The following is a 19,576-nucleotide window of genomic DNA, read 5'->3' as shown; positions in this document are numbered from 1 at the left end:
CAATGGGTGTTACCATACACACTGTAATGAGAGTGATCAGGTAAGGTGAGCTATTACCAGCAGGAGATAAAAAAAAAAACCTTTTGTAGTGATAATCAAGGTGGGCCATTTCCAGCAGTTGACAAGAACGTGTGAGGACCAGTGTGTGTATGTGTGTGGGAGGAGGGGGGAATAAACATGGGGAAATAGTTTTACTTTGTGTAATGACTTATTCAAGCCTAAGTTAATAGTGTCCAGTTTGCAAATTAATTCCAATTCAGCAGTCTCTTGTTGGAGTCTGTTTTTGAAGTTTTTTTGTTGAAGAATTGCCACTTTTAGGTCTGTAATCGAGTGACCAGAGAGATTGAAGTGTTCTCCGACTGGTTTTTGAATGTTATAATTCCTGATGTCTGATTTGTGTCCATTTATTCTTTTACGTAGAGACTGTCTGGTTTGGCCAATGTACATGGCAGAGGGGCATTGCTCGCACATGATGGCATAGATCACATTGGTAGATGTGCAGGTGAATGAGCCTCTGATAGTGTGGCTGATGTGATCAGGCCCTATGATGGTGTCTCCTGAACAGATATGTGGACATATTTGGTAAAGGGCTTTGTTGCAAGGATTGGTTCCTGGGTTAGTGTTTTTGTTCTGTGGTGTGTGGTTGCTGGTGAGTATTTGCTTCAGGTTGGGGGGCTGTCTGTAAGCAAGGACTGGCCTGTCTCCCAAGATCTGTGAGAGTGATGGGTCATCCTTCAGGATAGGTTGTAGATCCTTGATGATGCGTTGGAGAGGTTTTAGTTGGGGGGCTGAAGGTGATGGCTAGTGGCGTTCTGTTATTTTCTCTGTTGGGCCTGTCCTGTAGTAGGTAACTTCTGGGTACTCTTCTGGCCCTGTCAATCTGTTTCTTCACTTCAGCAGGTGGGTATTGTAGTTGTAAGAATGCTTGATAGAGATCTTGTAGGTGTTTGTCTCTGTCTGAGGGGTTGGAGCAAATGCGGTTGTATCGTAGAGTTTGACTGTAGACAGTGGATCGTGTGGTGTGGTCTGGATGAAAGCTGGAGGCATGTAGGTAAGTACAGCGGTGAAAGGTATTACTTTTTAAGGCCTATCAGGTGGTGTTAGTCTTAAGCTGCACCTACTATGTAGCCACCATGCCATAATTTATTTTACCTGTCATGGTAATCAGTGCTTACACAAATACAGCTGTTCTTCTTGACAATTTTTATTTAACTGCCTAATTAACTGCTTTGGCATTCTGAGAGACCAGTTTGTGGATTGGGCAGATTTGGCATGATGCAACATACCTTGAATAGTCAATATCTGAAAAAGCCACAAAGTTTTGATTATTAATGGATTCTCTTACTGGAGATCTTACCAGTGATCTCAAGCATGTATGGCAAATCACTGGAGGGGCTATAGTGTTTGATGGACTAAGAGCAATACTTGCCACTTACCATATTAAAGGCACACTATAAATAATAAGTAATTAGTGCTTTCAGCATCCCTGGGAGGTACAGTAGTGGTTATCCCCATCTTATAAATAGAGAAGCAGAGGCAGAGTATTTGTGATGGTCAAGACTGTAGGAGTCAGTGGCTGGACTAGAACTCAGAAGCCTTTGGCTCCCACTCAGAGCACAGGAAAAGGTTTAACTCATGTTAGACTAATTTAAAGGAAGATTATTCAATGGGAGGGCTTGGACTAGACTCTTCAGAATATTCATCTAGCTCCTTTGTAAATGCTCCAAGTGAAAAACAGAACTGGGTCTTCAAATACAATATTAGATCAACGTTCATAACTCATCCTCACTTCAGTGATTTCAAAAATTATTATTTGGGTGTTGCTTCCTCCTCCTCCCGACTTTAACATTTTCTGCAGCATCATATTTGAATAGGAAATGTCAAATAATGCAGCAATGTTAACATGAAGCAGTGTAGGTAAACTACAGTTGGTTCCAGTGAAATTGTTGTGTAATTATCTCATTGTCACAACATGTGTTATTATGAATGCTCTATGGAAGGGATCACTTTACTATTTAGATTCCTGAACTCTTCCTCATATATCATTCAAGTGAAATGTGCCATTCCACATGATTCATAGCAGACAGCAATACCACGGGCAGTTGTTTTCCAGATAAGATCATATTTATGCCAAGTTTACAAGGAAAGTTAATTATTTTGTTAGTGCAGGCAGCAAGAGATTTACATTGTGCAACTCTTCCTAGGAACTGAACTGGAGAGCAGGAAATCCAGGGAAGCTAGATGGATTTCAGCTGAAAGGAGGGGTTTTGTTTTTCTTCTCATGTTTTGATGCCTGTCTTCATTGAGAATGGGTGAAGTGTTGTATTATTCTGAGCTTGTATTAGGCAGTTCAGTATGAGAGAGCCGTGCAAAAAGCCAAGCTGATCAAAACCTAATCCAGCTCAAATCCCAAATGGAATACGCTTGTCAATGAGCAAGTGAAACTTGCAGAGCTTGTGTCCACCTTGCAGTCCTGAGGAGTGTCACCTCAGGACCCGCTTTACAAGTATAATTGGGTGGAGTACTGCACAAATAGCATTTTCTGCTCAGGAAAGGCCCAGCACTGCACTAGTAAGAAGTACAGAAGTGCTTGTCTACACTGACATTTTATAGCCCTCTAACTTGCTGGCTCAGAAAAATCATCCCCCCTGAGTGCCGCAAGTCTGAGCACTTTAAAGTGCTCGTGTGGACAGGCTCCGAGCGCTGGGAGCTGTGCGCCCAGCACTTGGAGCTAATCCCCTCGTGGAGTGTGGATTACCACACTCGCACTTCAAAGCGCTGCCGTGGGAGCGCTCCCGTGGCAGCGCCTTGACGTTTCCAGTGTAGCCATGCTTTGGGAATTCAAGGAAGGAGTAAGCAGCTACATGTCAGAAAAAACATACGAACACTAAAATGTGGTAAGTTTCCCAAAGATCAGTCAGAGGAATGTGAAGGAATCAGCTGAGTTTATCCTGCAAAGGTTTCAGATACTCTGGGCCAGATTTTGCTGCTATACACCACTGTAAACCTCTGGTCAGCACCTTAATCTGGATTAACTCAATGACATTGATGAAGATTTACACTAGCAGAACCAAGAGCAGAATCTGGGGGCATGGCTACACTTGCAGATGTAGAGCGCTTTGACTTAAACCAGCCTTTGTAGAGCGCAGTAGGGAAAGCGCTTCAGTTTGTCCTCACTGACCGCTACAAGCTCACTGGTGTGGCCACATTAGCAGCTCTCACAACAGCCACACAGAGCAGTGCATTGTGGTAGCTATCCCACCATGCAAGTGGCTGCAACTTGCTTTTCAAATCGGGGGTGGGGGTGAAGTGTGACAGGGAGTGTGTTGTGTGTATGTGGGGGGAGAGAGAGAGTGGGTTTTGGGGGGAGGGGCTAAGAGCATGTCAGCATGCTGTCTTGTAAATTCAGACAGCAGCAGACCCCTCCTCCCTCCACCTCTCTCTCTCTCTCACACACACACACCATTCTACAGTAATGGTTCCTTTGTCTCGGAGCAGATAAGCAGATGGCTGTCAGAAATGCACCTTTCAAAGGGCATTTTCGCATTCCTGCAGCGAGTTCAAAACAATGACAAGAGGGGCCACTTGACTTAAGGGGATTATGGGACGTTTCCAGAGGCTGATCACAGGGCAGTAATGCAACAGCTTGTTCACACTGATGCCTGGGCGTTTCAGCCACGGCGCAACAAGCGTTAATCTTCTCGCCGAGGTGGAGTACCAGAAGCGCTCTAGCCATGGAGTCAGAGCGCTCTACATGCCTTGCCAGTGTGGATGGGTAGTGAGCTAGGGTGCCCAGGGCTGCTTTAATGTGATCTAACTCGCAAGTGTAGCCAAGCCCTGGCTCTGTAACTTCAGGAGTGGGAGAAGGCAAATGTGATAATGAATTATACTGGCACATTCACACTGTGCTGCTGGCTAAGAGCTAGAGGTCTGCACCCAATTTTCTCAACATTAAGTAGCTTGCAGGTGCCTTGATTTTTAATTCAGCTTCCTCTTTCCTGAGGAAAAGACCATAGTCTTCACCCGGTGATACCTCCATATTGCAGATGCAGTTGGCCATATGCCACCGTGGAGAACTCCCTGAATTGCACTTTGGCCACAGATTCCTAACATCTAACTCAATAGAAAATGTTTAAACTCTCATCCACTGTTATAAATTATAGCGGGAGAGGCCAAGCATCCTTTGTAGCTAGCTAGTGCATAAAGGCTTTATGACTTGGTCAGGGAAGGTACATAAATACTTTAATCTTGATTATTTAAAAACCCACTACCTTAGGAGTGTTCTTAATAGAGGTCTCTTTTTTCCTCCATATTCAGCACATTAGCCTAATTGCCAAACTGTGCACTTAATATGGATTAACTTTAAAACCAGACAATGCATTCATTTCAGTGCTAGTATTTATGGCAGTTAAATTAGACCCGTAATAAGTTCAAAGAGGAAAAATTAGACCACCGCTAACATAATCTATGTGGCAATTAGCTAACTAACTGGCCTTTCTAGCATTCACTAAGGTAAGGACCCAGTCCTGCATTGTAGTAAATGGTAGCTAAGAACCTTGCTGGCTCATGCTGTAAACTGGCTGAATCTAGGATTAGACATTTTCGGCCCAGTCCTGCAACTGCTCTGCAGCAGGGACCTCCTCCAAAAATACAAGAGACTATTGTTAGTCAGATGGTTTGCACAAGCCTACCTGATGCCCACCAGCTACCTGGGGGTTCTTCAAAGCCCTGCCAGCATTTTTTCTAGCCTTCTTGATTGCATTACCCCTTTCCAGTCCCCTCTGGCATGCCACATCCTTTCCAAAGCTCACACCGCGTTTTCCTTTCTAGAGCATGTTTGCTTTCCGTGATGTTTCTGAGCACAGCTCTGTTTCCACTTACTTCACTGGGTACTGACTCGGGCCTTAAGGGAAGCACTGTACATATTTTACCATAGGCCAGTCTCGGCATTTCTTTGAAGCTATTCATATGGTGATTTTATTGTATCCGTTGGGCTGCATTCAGACCAATGAATTTACATCTGCAATCACAAATCAACATAATACCCATGCAGTAGTATCCACTTACACCAGCTTTGAATATGACCATGTGTCAGATTTAACATTGGAATGCAATAATCCACATGGTGTATTAATGACTAACTGAAGTAGGTCTTTGTGCAGAAGAGTCAACATCTTATTTTGCTTACATCAGGAGTTCAAGTTTTGCTGGTAAACTGTGGTGTTATAGCGGCTTATATGTGCTTAAGAAGTTATTTCCCTTCTTAAAGTATCTCTTCTTTAACCTGTTTGCGGTTCCACTACATTACATCTCTTGACCTTCACTAGAGGGTATGTGGATTTGTAACCCACTGGAGGGTTGTGGTTTGTAATGTACAATGAGATTAATTTACACTTAGCTTGGATTCAAATCTTCATGCTAATTGTAACTCGAGTGAAATAAAAACCATGAAGAAAATTATAATCTGAATGAATTTAGTGGCTGAGATGGATAGTCCTGGACAATGGAGTCCTCTGCTTATCCTCACTACAGATACAAGCTTCCCCACACTGTGTGTTTCAACAGTGTTCACCAGTGTGCTTCAACACAGACCTGAAAATACCAAACCATCAAGTATCTACCTACAATTTAAGATATGGCTGTTTGTCTACAGTATAAATTATAGCCAGGGGTGGTAGCACCACCTATTATTAAGGTTACCCAATATTTTCCTTTGTAAGATCGTATTTTCAGTTACTTATAACTTTGCTAAACTTTAACCATTTGGGGCTGAAATTTTCCATGTTGAGTGTCTGCCTGAGGCTGAATGTGCCTGGAAAATTTCAGCCAAAATAGTCCAGCCATTCCAAAGAACAAGGCTACTGGAAAATATGTTGTTTCAAACTTTAAGAAAATTCCTTTTCTTTGGAAATCTTTAGCACTCCCAGGCTTGGGAGCAGGTATTTGAAATTTGGCAGGAAGGGGCCTTTATGTCAGGGATGTGCCTTTGGTCATACCTCTAAAAATCCCCCTAAATTTGGCCAAGTCTTTGTTGGGTGGGGGGAAGGAACCACAACACAATTTGCACATGCTTAGTAGAGACTTGCTTGCATTTAACAGGTAAACATCTCCAAATAGTCCATCCTCTTGGAGTGCGTTCAAGTCTCTCACAGCTGTTAGTGCTGATCAGACTGCACCTGTTCCAATGCCACAGGGCCACTGAGCATGCTCCTGCCCAGGGCTGCAGGAGAAAAGCCAGACTTTCTCTATTATGCGGCTCAGAGCTTGAAACTAGGGTATTGTGGGGGAGGGCTGGGGGAGTAGATTGGGACAAGGAGCCTGGGAAGCAAAGATTGGGAGCTGAAGGGCAGAGACTAGATCTGGACCCAGTGGGGCAGAAGTAATTACATGGGGAGGGGGAAGAGACCTCATACAAGGATCTAGGGTGAGAACTGGTCAAAGAGACTGGGACAAGGAGGCAGGGGCATTGACTGGATGAGAAGCTTGGGGAGGGAGATGGGGACTGAAAGCCACTGAGGATGGGGAACCTGGAGCAGAGAATGATTTGAGACTGGGGAAGATAAAAAGAGATTGGGGAGGCTGGTTAAAGAAACTGGGAACAAGGAGCAGGGGGTTGGGAGGAGTGGGAGTGGGATGAGAAGCCGGTGGGGACTGAGACAGGTTGGACGGAATATGGTGCAAGCTTGGGTGAGGGTAATAGGCTTGTTCTCACTTGAACACTCCCTTCCAGAGCTTGGAATGGAACCCAACATCCCTGAGTCTCACCATTCCTGTGCAACCTTAATTTAGCCCCCTTGTTCATATGCATGATGCAGTCCTAAATTACACTCTCTCTCTCTCTCTCTCAGTTCCATGTGGATCATAGGATCCACTTCACCACTGCCTTCCATCTTTACACCTCTCCTGCTGCAGTCTTAGCTTTCAATTCTGCTTCCATTGTGTGTTTTCATGTTGTCCTCTGTTTGCCTCATCACTTCTTGTCCTGGAGGTTAGAGTCCAACCCCTGCCTTGTTATGTTGTTTGGGTCTTTCCTCTATGGAGATGGTTAGGATGTAAGCTTTTATTCCTTAATTTTCTGTCCTACTGGTTTCTCTTTTGTCTTCCTCCAGAATTCTTTGTGTTTTTTTTTTTCCTGGCCGTCTGATATTGAGGATTTCTCTAAGGCAGCTGTTAATGAAAATGTGGAGTTTAGATGATAAGGTCTTAATTAGGCTCCAAGTGTCAGTGACATATAATAAGACCAACTCTACAATGGTGTTAAATATTCAAAGTTTAGTTTAGAGGGCAAGATTTCTCTTTCTCCAGATCAGCTTTAGAGTTACAAAGCTTTCTCTAGTCTGGCTTTACTATCTTTGTCTGTTCCACCTGTTGTACTTAGAATTCTCTCAAGATATGGGAAATATCAAACCTCTTCTATGTCAGTCCCAGAAAGTGTTGTTGGTGTTTCTTGTTCCATGTTGACTCTTATGGTTTTAGTTTTCTCGGTGTTGATTTTCAATCCTAGTAATTGTGCATAGACCTGGAGATCATTCGTTTTGGCTTGCATGTCTGTATGGGTGTGAAATAGCAAGCAGATGTCATCTGCAAAGTCAAGGCCCTCTAACTTTCTGTGTGAAAGTCCATTGGCTGTTCCTATGGTCTCATTATTGGTAGTGGATTGGGTAAGAGGATAATAGGTGACATAAACATCCTTTTGTCCCACGCCCATAATAACCTCAAATGGCTTAGTCAGTTTGCCATTAAGTATTACTTGGCATGACATATTTTCATAGAAGCTTTGAATGATGCACACAAATTTCTGATAGATTACATAGTGGCACAGCTATTTAAATTACACTCCCACAGATGGTGCTCACTTAATGAGAAGATACTCTACATTTTGTTTTCTCCTCAATGTTCAATGTGTGGGCCCAGGCCTTATTTACTATAAACTATTCAAATCCTGCTCTGAAGACAGAGCCATTAATTTCCTCAGACTTTTCTATGGTGCTCATTACCACAGCATCTGACTGCTTCACAAAGATTAATTCATTTATTTTCACAACACCCGTTTGAGATTGCGAAATGTTGCCATTCTCATTTTATAGATGGCAAATGGAGGGGCAGAGAGATTAAGGTCAAAAGTATCCACTAATTTTGGGGGCCCAATCTGAGATACTTAAGACTTGATTAACAGAGTACTTAGCATACATAGCACTTTATATATTCAAGCACAGCTCCCATTATGTTCAGCTGTGAGTCCTCAACACTTCTGCAAATCAGACCCCAGAGTCTCAAGTTGTGCACACAAAAAATAAGGAACACACAATTAGTAACCAGCTGGGAAAAGTTTTGTTTAAATGACTTGCCCAGAAATACATAGGAACACTGTCAGAGGCAGGAACAGAATCCCATTCTCCAGGGAAGTATTCAACTGCCTTAAACATGAGATGAGCCTCTCTCTTGCTGTAACCTTCTGCATCATTCACTACACACCTCCCAACTTCTGCAACAAAAGAGGCAGTGGTCCTACAGATAGCAGCCTCCTTCAGTATACAGCCCTGATTCATCCCCAGAGCAGAATGGAAAAAATAGTATGTGATCATGTAATTAAAAGACTATCATAATGCATATGAACAAGGGGTCAAATTAAGTTTGCACGGGCAACATTAATTCTGGCATTTCCTAACTCTTGAGTGCTTGCTTTGCAACCTTAATAATGTTCTTTTAACACTTTTTGCATGTTATATTACACATTGGCAAAGAGCTCACATGATTTTGGCCAACAGTGAAAGTCAGCGTATAGTACACAGCATTATTTTTCTTCGATTCCTGTCCATCAGCTCAGTGACAATGGGACTGAATGAAGTCTGTCTACCACTTTCTATCTTGTATCAGGGCTTCATTCATCTTAAAACCTTTTTGTTCTACATCATTTGTCACCATGTCTATCTAATGCATCATCAGTCTTCCTCTATTTGGAGTTCCTTGCTCACTCTGCTATGTATCACCATCTGTGATATCCTTTCTGGGTCCATGCCTGACATGTGTCACATCAGTCGTCTCTCTTGAATCTTCTGTGATAGCATTATTTCTTGCCCTAGCCATTTTTTTATCACTTCATCTTTTATTTTCTGCAGCCTTGAAACTCTCAGTATTCTCCTCTGCCAGTTCATTTCTGAGTCAAAAATTTTCATTCTTTCCTCATACTCTGGCCTTCTGACACACACAGCAGTACTGGCATAACAGTCGTTTCATATATGCTGTCAAGGTTCCTTCCCCACTCTGAACTCTAGGGTACAGGTGTGGGGAACTGCATGAAAGACCCCCTAAGCTTATTCTTACCAGCTTAGGTTAAAAACTTCCTCAAGGTACAAACTTTGCCTTGTCCTTGAACCCTATGCTGCCACCACCAAGCGTGTTAAACAAAGAATAGGGAAAGAGCCCACTTGGAGACGTCTTCCCCCAAAATATCCCCCCAAGCCCTATACCCCCTTTCCAGGGGAAGGCTTGATAAAAATCTTCACCAATTTGCACAGGGGAACACAGACCCAAACCCTTGGATCTTAACAACAATGAAAAAACAATCAGGTTCTTAAAAGAAGAATTTTAATTAAAGAAAAAGTAAAAGAATCACCTCTGTAAAATCAGGATGGTAAATACCTTACAGGGTATCAGATTCAAAACATAGAGAATCCCTCTAGGCAAAACCTTAAGTTACAAAAAGACACAAAAACAGGAATATTCATTCCATTCAGCACAGCTATTTTACCAGCCATTAAACAAAAGGAAATCTAACGCATTTCTAGCTAGATTACTTACTAATTTAAGGAGTTATGAAGAGCATTCCTGATCTGTTCCCAGCAAAAGCATCACACAGACAGACAGACCCTTTGTTTCCCCCCGCCCCTCCTCCAGCTTTAAAGTATCTTGTCTCCTCATTGGTCATTTTGGTCAGGTGCCAGTGAGGATATCTTAGCTTCTTAATCCTTTACAGGTGAAAGGGTTTTGCCTCTGGCCAGGAGGGATTTTAGAGTTCTGTGTACAGAAAGGTGGTTACCCTTCCCTTTATATTTATGACATACGCTGATTTTTGTTTTTATTGAAATGTCTTTGCCTTCCAGATCTTGCAGAGTTACCCCAGGCCCGCCGGACCTTTCAATTGGGCCCCTACCCCGTAGATCCCAACAAACCCCTCACCCTTTCACTGCAAGCCGGCTGCATGAACTGCAGCCAGTCAGCTTCCAAACCATGCCAAGGAAACATCTATACACACTCACGCTTCACACCCTTCATGCCCTCACCCTGGTGTCCCGCCCCGATACAAAGTGGTGGGACCTCCTGCCACCTTTGGAGGGTGAGCAGCCCCGGTGGGCCAGCCTGTATTCCACCTTGGTCCCGAGGCCCATCGGGGACATTAGTTGGCGGCTCCTTCACGGAGCTGTGAGCACGGGCATGTTTTTGATGCGGTTCACCCCCATCCCGGATACCTGCCTTTTTTGCAACGTGAGGGAAACCCTGGCACACGTGTATCTGGAGTGTGCCAGGCTGCAGCCCCTTTTCTGGCTGTTTATGAATATTCTATTACACTTCAGGCTGCACTTTTCCCCTCACCTTTTTATTTACACACTCCCCATCCGTGGCCCCACAAAGTCGCGGGATCTCCTGGTTAACCTTCCCCTAGCCCTAGCTAAAACAGCCATCTATAAAACCAGAGAGAGGAGGTTGGCCAATGAAGCGTCCTGTGACTGTAGGGCTGTTTTTCGATCCTCAGTACATTCACGTATCCGGGCGGAGTTCCTCTGGGCGGCGTTCACCGACTCCCTTGACACCTTTGAGGAGCGGTGGGCGCTGTCCGAGGTTCTCTGCTTGGTGACCCTGACTGGTTCCCTCCGTCTGACCCTTTGATTGAGGGGAAGAGCGAGAGACTCCAGCCCCAGCCATTGCCGCTGCGGATACCATCATCACCGTCACCTAGGAGGGGTCCTATCACACGTGGGTGTATGTCCCCTCCCCCCAAACTGCCCACCCCGCAGCCGTGCCCATCTTGTCGGGCACTCTCAGGAGAGGAATAATCGGTGACACTGGGCGTGGCACTAGGTAACTCGAGGGGGTGGAAGACCATGAGTGTCGAGGAAGCCCCCCGGCTCTGGGCCCAGGCTAGCCTGAACACTTCTCCCTCCTGAAGGCTGCTGTGTTATACCTTGCGTTTGCTTTTGTTTTGTTGCATAGTTTTGTTTTTTCCTTTTTGGTGATTTTTTGTAAGTGTTATGCAAATAAAATTCTTTTCAGCTTCAAAAAATAAAAAGATCTTGCAGAGTTCTTCAAATGCAGACGCAGCTAGTTAAATTCTTCTTTTTATGCCACCTCCACAATTCCCATTCCTTGATACTAGGCCTCCAGGATACACAGATTTTCCCACTTATTCTAATTCTTTCTCTCCAAGTTTAATCTTTTCTGGTCTTCTCTTTGCTGATCTTCAATCTGAATATTCTGCTTTCCCGGCCTACCTTCTCAATTATTCTCTGTAAATCCTCCTTGGTCCATGCTGGAAGGTCAATATGATCTTCCAATCTAAGGTTATGCCCTGTGCTACCACATAACAAAACCCCTCCATTTCATCTCTCTGTGCTACAGCCACCACTGCTCCCAGTACCGAGCTGAACAAATCTGGTGTGCATTATGCAAAGTGAACTGTACTCACTTATCAGGAAGAAAGATTAAACCCGTTTTTATTAGTTCCAGAGTATAATAAAGAGCCACACCACTTATCAGCTGCTATGAAGTCACAGAATTGACATGAATAGCCTTCACCTGATTCAACTCCATTCACAGGGAAAGTCCTGCTTCATCCAATCCTCTGAGATAAAAGCACAATCAGTACTTCACTCTCTGCACTTCTGTAGTACCTTTCTCTCAAGGATCTCCAGGTGTTTTCTGAACAATTATGGATTAAAGTGTGTTTCCTGAACTGTGGAGCACCACTTCCAGTGCCAGGTTGGGGGGTGCAAAAGGGTACTGGAGGGGCTGCGAGATGTGCGTGCCCTGCCGCTGCTGCCTTGTTGTGCCATGTGTGCAGTGAGAGATAGCTGCATGCCCTGTCCCTGCCAGCCACTGCCCCCCTCGCTGTAGTTTGTGCTGCACAGTGAGAAGCGCAGCACAGTGGCAGCAGGGACTCACAGCTGCCACGCTGACCCCATGGGCAGGAGGAGGGGAGTTGGCCTGACCCAAACCCGAGGAGGTTGGGTTGTTTCCTGACCCCCAAGTCCCACAGCGTTGAACCCAAAGGGGATCACAGCATGACAAAGTCTGGGAACCTCTGTGCTAAAGCACCACTAGGAACTGAGTAAAGCAGGATACCCCATTAAACCCATGGAGGAAAGGAAAGCACAGGGTTTGGAAGTTCAAAACTTTACAAGCCGATTTCAGTAAGTCAGAGGCTATCCCAACACTCCAGGTTTCTCTGAGTGCATTTTGGGCAGTTCCCTGTGGCTTCAGCAATGAGGCCATTGGGCAAGTAGAAAGGGGGGCAATCAGTGTCACCACAACAAAAAACCCTCACAACTGAACATGTTTATCACTGCTTGCATTCTCATCAAAAGAAATGTCATCTGTCTGCATGTGTACAATATTATTTGTGTTACAGTACTGCCAAGAGCAGCAGTTCTCAAACTGTGAGTCGGGACCCCAAAGTGAATCACGACCTCATTTTAATGGGGTCACTGGGGCTTAGACTTACTGGGGCTCAGGGCTGAAGCCTGAGCCCCACCACCAGGCAGCAAAGCCAAAGTCTGAGGGCTTCTGCCCTGGGCAGCAGGGCTGAAGTTATAGGCCCCCCTGCCTGAGCCAGTGGGACTCAGGCTTTGGCTTTGACCCCCCGCACCTGGGACAGCAGAGCTTGGGTGGGCTCAGACTTCAGTCCCGCCTCCTGTGGCCGTGTAGTAACTTTTGTTGTCAGAAGGGGGTCACAGGGCAATGACGTTTGAGGCCCCCTGGCCTAGAGCACTCCAAGATTGTGCCAGGTCCTATACAAACATGCAGCCTAAATAGACTAGACGGGCAAAGGGTGGGAAGAGAAGTGACTTGCTTCACACACCAGTTCTGGGGCAGAGTCAGAACAGAACTGAGGCCTCTCCCAGGCCACTGCCCTATGAACGGAACTGCACAGCCTCTCTCTGCCATGCTCTTTGAGTGGTTATTTTGAATATACATGTAATACACAACACATGCTGGCAGCCTACTTAGCCTTAACATGCAAAACATCATTAGTAGCATCACAAGTGACTTCAACATTTTGTGCAGTTCATTGCTGTAATCCTCTGTGGAAGCCCAGCCTGCGAGAAAGATCTTGAGATCCTTAAAGTTCTATCCTTCGCTGGGGAATGCATGTGAGTCACAGGGTAACCGTCATTAAAGCCCACAGAACACTCACTTGTGGGAGTGGAGGCTGGGGAAAGTGTATTGAATGCAGGCAGAAATAATCCCGTGCCATCATCATCCATACTAGAATCTAGTGAGATACATCCAGAGTATTTAAAAGAGTTGAAAGGAGTTTTCAGCTTAACAACTAGTAGGGTGGAATACATGCAGTGCTCACTATGTTTGTGGCTATGAACATCTGAGAACTCAGGTATGAGGCCTACGGTGTTTCAGTCAACCATGCCCATAGCTATATTAACAAGTCCAATTTAAGGCATAAACATTCTTGTCTTGTCACCTGTAGACTTTTTATAATGGGATAGAAATTCAGAGCTAGAAGTCATTTAGCATAATTCCAAGAAGCACAAGGACAATATTGATTGGCATTTACAATGTTCAGCCCTTCTGAAATTAATTACCATATCAAAACTGTACCGTGCAGGGCAAATTGATTGTATGCATTTGCATTACTCAGTCACTCCCTTTCTGTGTCATAACAATGGTGACATAGTAAAATGTAAGATAAAGAGAATCTCTCACAAGGAGACGTGAAATGAATTCAGCTATACCAAAAGTTTTTATACTGAACATACTAAAAATGAAGATCTTACCATGTACTCTGTATGCAATTATAAAAATATTATACACACCACCAAATAGAGGCAATATCCACATAATAAATTGCAGAGCCAAGTAGTAAATGAATGTAGCAGGTACTATTGACCACCTCACCTACACTCTGCCCATTAATTCAGCTCTTCTGAGATTTATTATAATGTGTCTCAGAATCTCTCAAACTCATCCAGATCAGAACTTTAAACCACATCATCACATGTGTATTCTCCAGAGAGATAGCAATATACTGTGCACAATATATATACACATGATATCCTGTACATTTACGTGCACACCCACACACACGCATACACACAGCTAGATAGATGAGCTTTAGACATATCTGGGTCATTTGCTTATTTTTTTTAGGTTAACTTTGTTTTCAGACTGGGAAAGAGCACTGGGAAAATAACTCTTTCCAATCAGGAAGAAGCTTACCTGAGAGCTCAGTCTGACTCAATTTCCACTAACAATCATATTCTCCTAGAAGGAAGTTGACTTTAGGGCAGTTTGGTCAAGGTGAAAGTGTATTATAGTGAAGATCAGTTTCAATCTGAAGGGCAGAATAAATGACTTGGGAAGACTTGCCCATATCCATGCTAATCATAGTAGGGTATACAATATCTAAATTAAACAGCATAATTTGGTAAGGAAATGGTTGTTATGTCATTCTCAAGCTGTGAGTTAGCAAGGCATCAGTTAAGGTAATAAACCCTCGTTACAACTACAGTCCATAGATTTAACTCCAAAATGCTAGTTGTAAAATCCTGGCCCCATTCAAATCTATGGGAGGCTTGCACTGACCTCAATGGAGTCAGGATATCACTCCAAACATATGTTCTGGAATAATACAGGAAGGTCTAGGGAGCAATAAGCTTGCTGTTGAGTGTGATTAATATTTTAGTTATACATAAAATGTTGGAAAAGACTATCCTTGGACAGTGCTACCTCAAGTGCACCTGCCACACCAAGAAAAGGGAATAGTTTTAGTTTGCAGTAAAAACACTATAGAAGGTGGAACAGTTTTTATAGATTCCTGTGAGAGCTTTAAACTATTAAAAGCTGCACGCAAATTCAGCTGGTGCTTCTACGGCAAAGACTCGCATCTACCTATCCACAGCTCACCTTTCATTCTGTTCTGAATCCACATGGATAAATTGCACTCAAATTAAAGGTCTGGCTTCGTTTCTTGTACCAACTCTTGACTTTTATGAGAGCTGATCCCACGTCTGTCAGGCATGAATTTGGCTTACTATATCTAAAATTGAAATCTTGATCTTTTCTTTTAAAGTACCTCTTCCTCCCCTACACTCTGGTCCCACTGACTGCACCACCATCACTCAAGCTGATCACATTAGTGCCATCTCTGACTCCCCCATTTCTCTTCTCAGATCCAGGCCCTTGCAAAATCCTGCTGCTGTTTCCTCCGCATCCTCACCAAAGTTCATTCATTCCTCTCTATTCCTACTACCAATATGCTAGCCAATGCACTTAGCTATGTGTCCTCACTGCTGCAGGCTTCTTCTCCCTGACTTGCTGTGGAGGATCAAAATAACTCTGTTCATTGAACTAGTGGTGAGATAAAGGAAGACAGAAAGAGTCAGTTTTTCTTAAAACCAAAATGTTTAATTACACCATGAGACACAAAATAAACTAACACAGAGATCCCTTTCCCAAAGTGACAGAAATTCCAAGACATCCTACTGTAGCAGAAAAAACAACTAACACAGCTACCCCTCTGAAACCTGTTACTGTATCAGACTAATTAAAGGCCAAAAGCTATCCAGAGGTGAGTGCCTCTGGGCTTCCTACCTATGTTCCCTACAGGTTTTGCTACCAGTAGACAGTACCCTCTCACTTGATGCCATCTTAATTACAGCCATCTGAGAGTGAAAGGAGACTAATTTATAAAGGCTCCAGACCCCTCCCCTTTCTCATCATGCTTTGCTAAGGAGAGAACAATAGTCATGCCATGCCTTCCCTTCCCTTCCCCATCTGTTACCAGAGTGACTCAGTCAGTCTTAAATGGCTTACTGCTCTAGCTTTACACAGACCATGCCTGCTGTGCACCACACTCTGAATCCATCCTTTAGGTAAGGAGATAAAACTTACCACAATCTGCTTCCTGGTCTTATCCTCTCTTTGACCCACCCTTGTCTCAGATCTCCAGTCCATAGGTGCGGAGAACAAGTAAAACTAGCACTAACACTTTCCCCAGTTCCTGTGCATTGTCTCACCTGGGTATTCCTGCTCCAGTTCTGCCATATGTCTCCATCAACATCATATTTCTTTCCTAAGTACTCTGACCACATCTACCATCTCTTTGAATTTCTGCACTGTTGCTTCCCCTTTTATTCAGCTAAGTTCAAACTTTTTTTATGCACTCTGAAAAACAAATGTTAATGCTTTCCCCCAGCTGTATCCCTTCCCTTAACTCTCTGTTGCCAGAGCTATTGTGTCTATACCACAACCCTCCTGCTCCCTATGCTCCAGTCACCGTTTGTTTCATCCACCCTTTCCCAGCTTTATGCTTTCTTCCATAGCAGCATATGCATGTGAAATAGACTCCCTGTTACTATACAATCACCTTCTTCAAAAACCCAGCTTATTCCATTAAGCACTCCACTTATAATCACATAAACTGTGCTATGTTCTTTCTTACCTTGTGCCACTATGACTGTAATTCCTGTTAGAAAAGGGCCTGTGGGCTGGCACACATCACAATTTGGAAATAAGACGTAACATTCAAACTAATGTTTGTGTACTAATGGGGTGTACTAATCATTGGAGAAGCTTTCCATGGGAACTGGCAAATTCTTCACTGCTTGGAGCCTTCATATCAAGACTGGATGTCTTCTAAAAGGTATGTTGTAACTCAGCCCCAAAGTATTGGGCTTGATAGTGCTCACTAATTTAGCAGGGAAGTATAATTTCTTCCACAGCAGAAATTACTGGGTGAAGTTCTATGGGCTGTTTTATATAGAAATTCAGACTAAATGGTCCCTCCTGACTTTGAAAATCTATGGACAGTGCCTTAAAGTGAAAATAAAGGGCCTTAGTGGAACAGCGAATCAGACCTGAAGGATCTATGGATCCCACTAAGTGTACAGCATGGGATACGCTTACAGAACTATATAAATATTATTAGTACTAATGCACAGATATTCTGGGTCTGCCCTTGCTCTCGGTTATGCTGGTGTCCATCGCAGGTAACTCCACTGAAGGCAGTGGACTCAGGATTTACGCTAATGGAAGTTGCAAGCATAGTCTGGCCCTTTGTGTTCAACCCAGGCAACTATAACAGGCTGTATAAATTGGAATCATCTGTAACCAAAGATACTAAGATGTTTAGCCAAATGACCCTTTCTCCTAACAAATTCTAAAACAGGCTTAAAAAGAATAAGTGTTGTGCTGGAGCAAAAAGGCATGAAGTTAATATTCCTGTAAAAGGAAACTATAAAGGCTTGGCAATAGGTGAGGGTATAAGGCGCCTCTGCTTGGAAGCACACAGAATAATGCTATTAACAACAATAATGACGTAAAGAACGTTCCTTTGTTTTTGAAACTACTCTTTCAGAACTTTACATCCACAAACGTATCTGGGGGGCATCTGGACATCTCCTAGAATAGCTCATTAGCCAGGGGATTTTATTCAGCACAAAATTAGCACATTTTGGTAATCGCATCAATTCAGTTAGTAGCAGGGAACAAAAGAAATTCATTTGTATGCTTTTTAATGCAAGCCTTTCCCATCAGGTGAAATAAATGTGGAGAAAGCAATAGGGATTCCCTGATATTCAGAGAGAATCATAGAATATCAGGGTTGGAAGGGACCTGAGGAGGTCATCTGGTCCAACCCCCTGCTCAAAGCAGGACCAATCCCCAATTTTTGCGCCAGATCCCTAAATGGCCCCCTCAAGGATTGAACTCATAACCCTCATAACCCTGGCCAATGCTCAAACCACTGTCCCTCCCCCCCCCAGAGTATTCTTTCTGCTTTTTTGTGATAGACTGATGATGACTGGAGCCACCTATGTGACAGTGCCGTTATGGGATCTATGAAAAACATGCCTATAACTGATATTAAAATGATAGTAGAACGTTGATGGTGCTTAGTCCTGCTTACATTACTAACACAGGTGTAATCAAGGTCTACTGAGTAAACCGAGCAACATATGGCCTCTGCTATTTTTGATCTGTTCTATTCAGGTGCTTAAACCAGATCTATATCATATCTGAGCTCTAGAGACTGCAGGCTGCTTCCTATGCTCTGGGACAATTGAGCATATCATTCTTATCATTTGTAACATCAGTAGCTACAGATGGCACATTTTACCATCAGTGTCAGGGAAGAAGGGCAAACAGTTTGGGCATGTGAGTAACTCATTTACTTTACAAATTAAGGCTCTACATTACAGTTGTTCCAGATTTCCTGCTTTGGCTTATTAACACCTATGCAATTGGTGCTTTGCTTGGCACATCCTATGGAGTCCCTAACCAGTGCTCTCTTTTGGTTTGTGTTTGGCCTATTTCCATTATCCCATGGTGACAAGAAGAGTAACTGGAAGGAAGTGATATGGCTGCTGTGGTACATGCTGGTGTGCAGAAAGTCACACCTGTGAATATTTCTGGTGTGTGTTTGAGGAGTGTAATGGTCACAGGAAAGCCATGCTTTGGCCACTGTAGTGAAAAAGGTCTGAGGTCAGTGAGAGGAAACATCCTAGAAATGTTCAGCAGATGCCATATGCAGTAACTGGTTTGCATTTTAGCTGCATTTAAAGAAATTAAGATAAATCAGAACTAAACTGCTCTTAGGCAAACTTTACCTTAAAGATAACTGTACAGTGAATAAATAAATGAGTAGCTTGAAAAGGCTGATAACATCATGAAAGAGAGGACAGAAGACGATTTAGGGACTGAATGTATGCATGACACTGATAAACATGGTACTGAGTCTAAAAGAGAATGTTCAGGAGCTGGATATGTTGTTGAATGGAGGATTTAGTACAGGCTGGGTGAATAGTATTGATGACTACATACGGTCAGTAGATTGCCCTGGGGGACACTTTTTGCCCAGCTGTTGAAAATAGCTTCACTGCTCATTGCAGCTGAGGCCTCACTTCTTGTAAATGACTTCAAACATAACAGGATTAGTGAGACCACAGCTTCATAGTCAGGTGAGGCTATGTTTGTCACTCAAGATTCTTCTATTGAGCCTCTGCAAACCCATCTAGCTGAGTTAACTAGGTTGTCTGGGCAGCTGTATGGTTTATGAATACAGATGATTAATGCAATATTTTTGCTGCAGCAGCAAGCTCTGGAAATTAGCTTATTGTGAAAGAAAACAGGGCTGCTTTTGTTGTGAAAAAGATGCAGAAACACTAGAATGAGGCTCTCTATTATATATAATCAGCTCAAATATTCAACTAGTATCATATGACAGAGCAGCATTAGACAATTCCAGGTACTTGGCTATCAACAATAGTAAAATGAACAATCCACCTCAAAGTCTTTGTTTCCTCTCTACTCTTAGGGTCACAGGGACCACAGACATCCCCATAAG

The sequence above is a fragment of the Natator depressus genome, chromosome 10 (assembly GCF_965152275.1).
Source record: "Natator depressus isolate rNatDep1 chromosome 10, rNatDep2.hap1, whole genome shotgun sequence".
NCBI classification, from domain to species: domain Eukaryota; kingdom Metazoa; phylum Chordata; order Testudines; family Cheloniidae; genus Natator; species Natator depressus.
The sequence above is the reverse complement of the archived record's forward strand: the minus strand, read 5'-3'. Positions refer to the sequence as shown.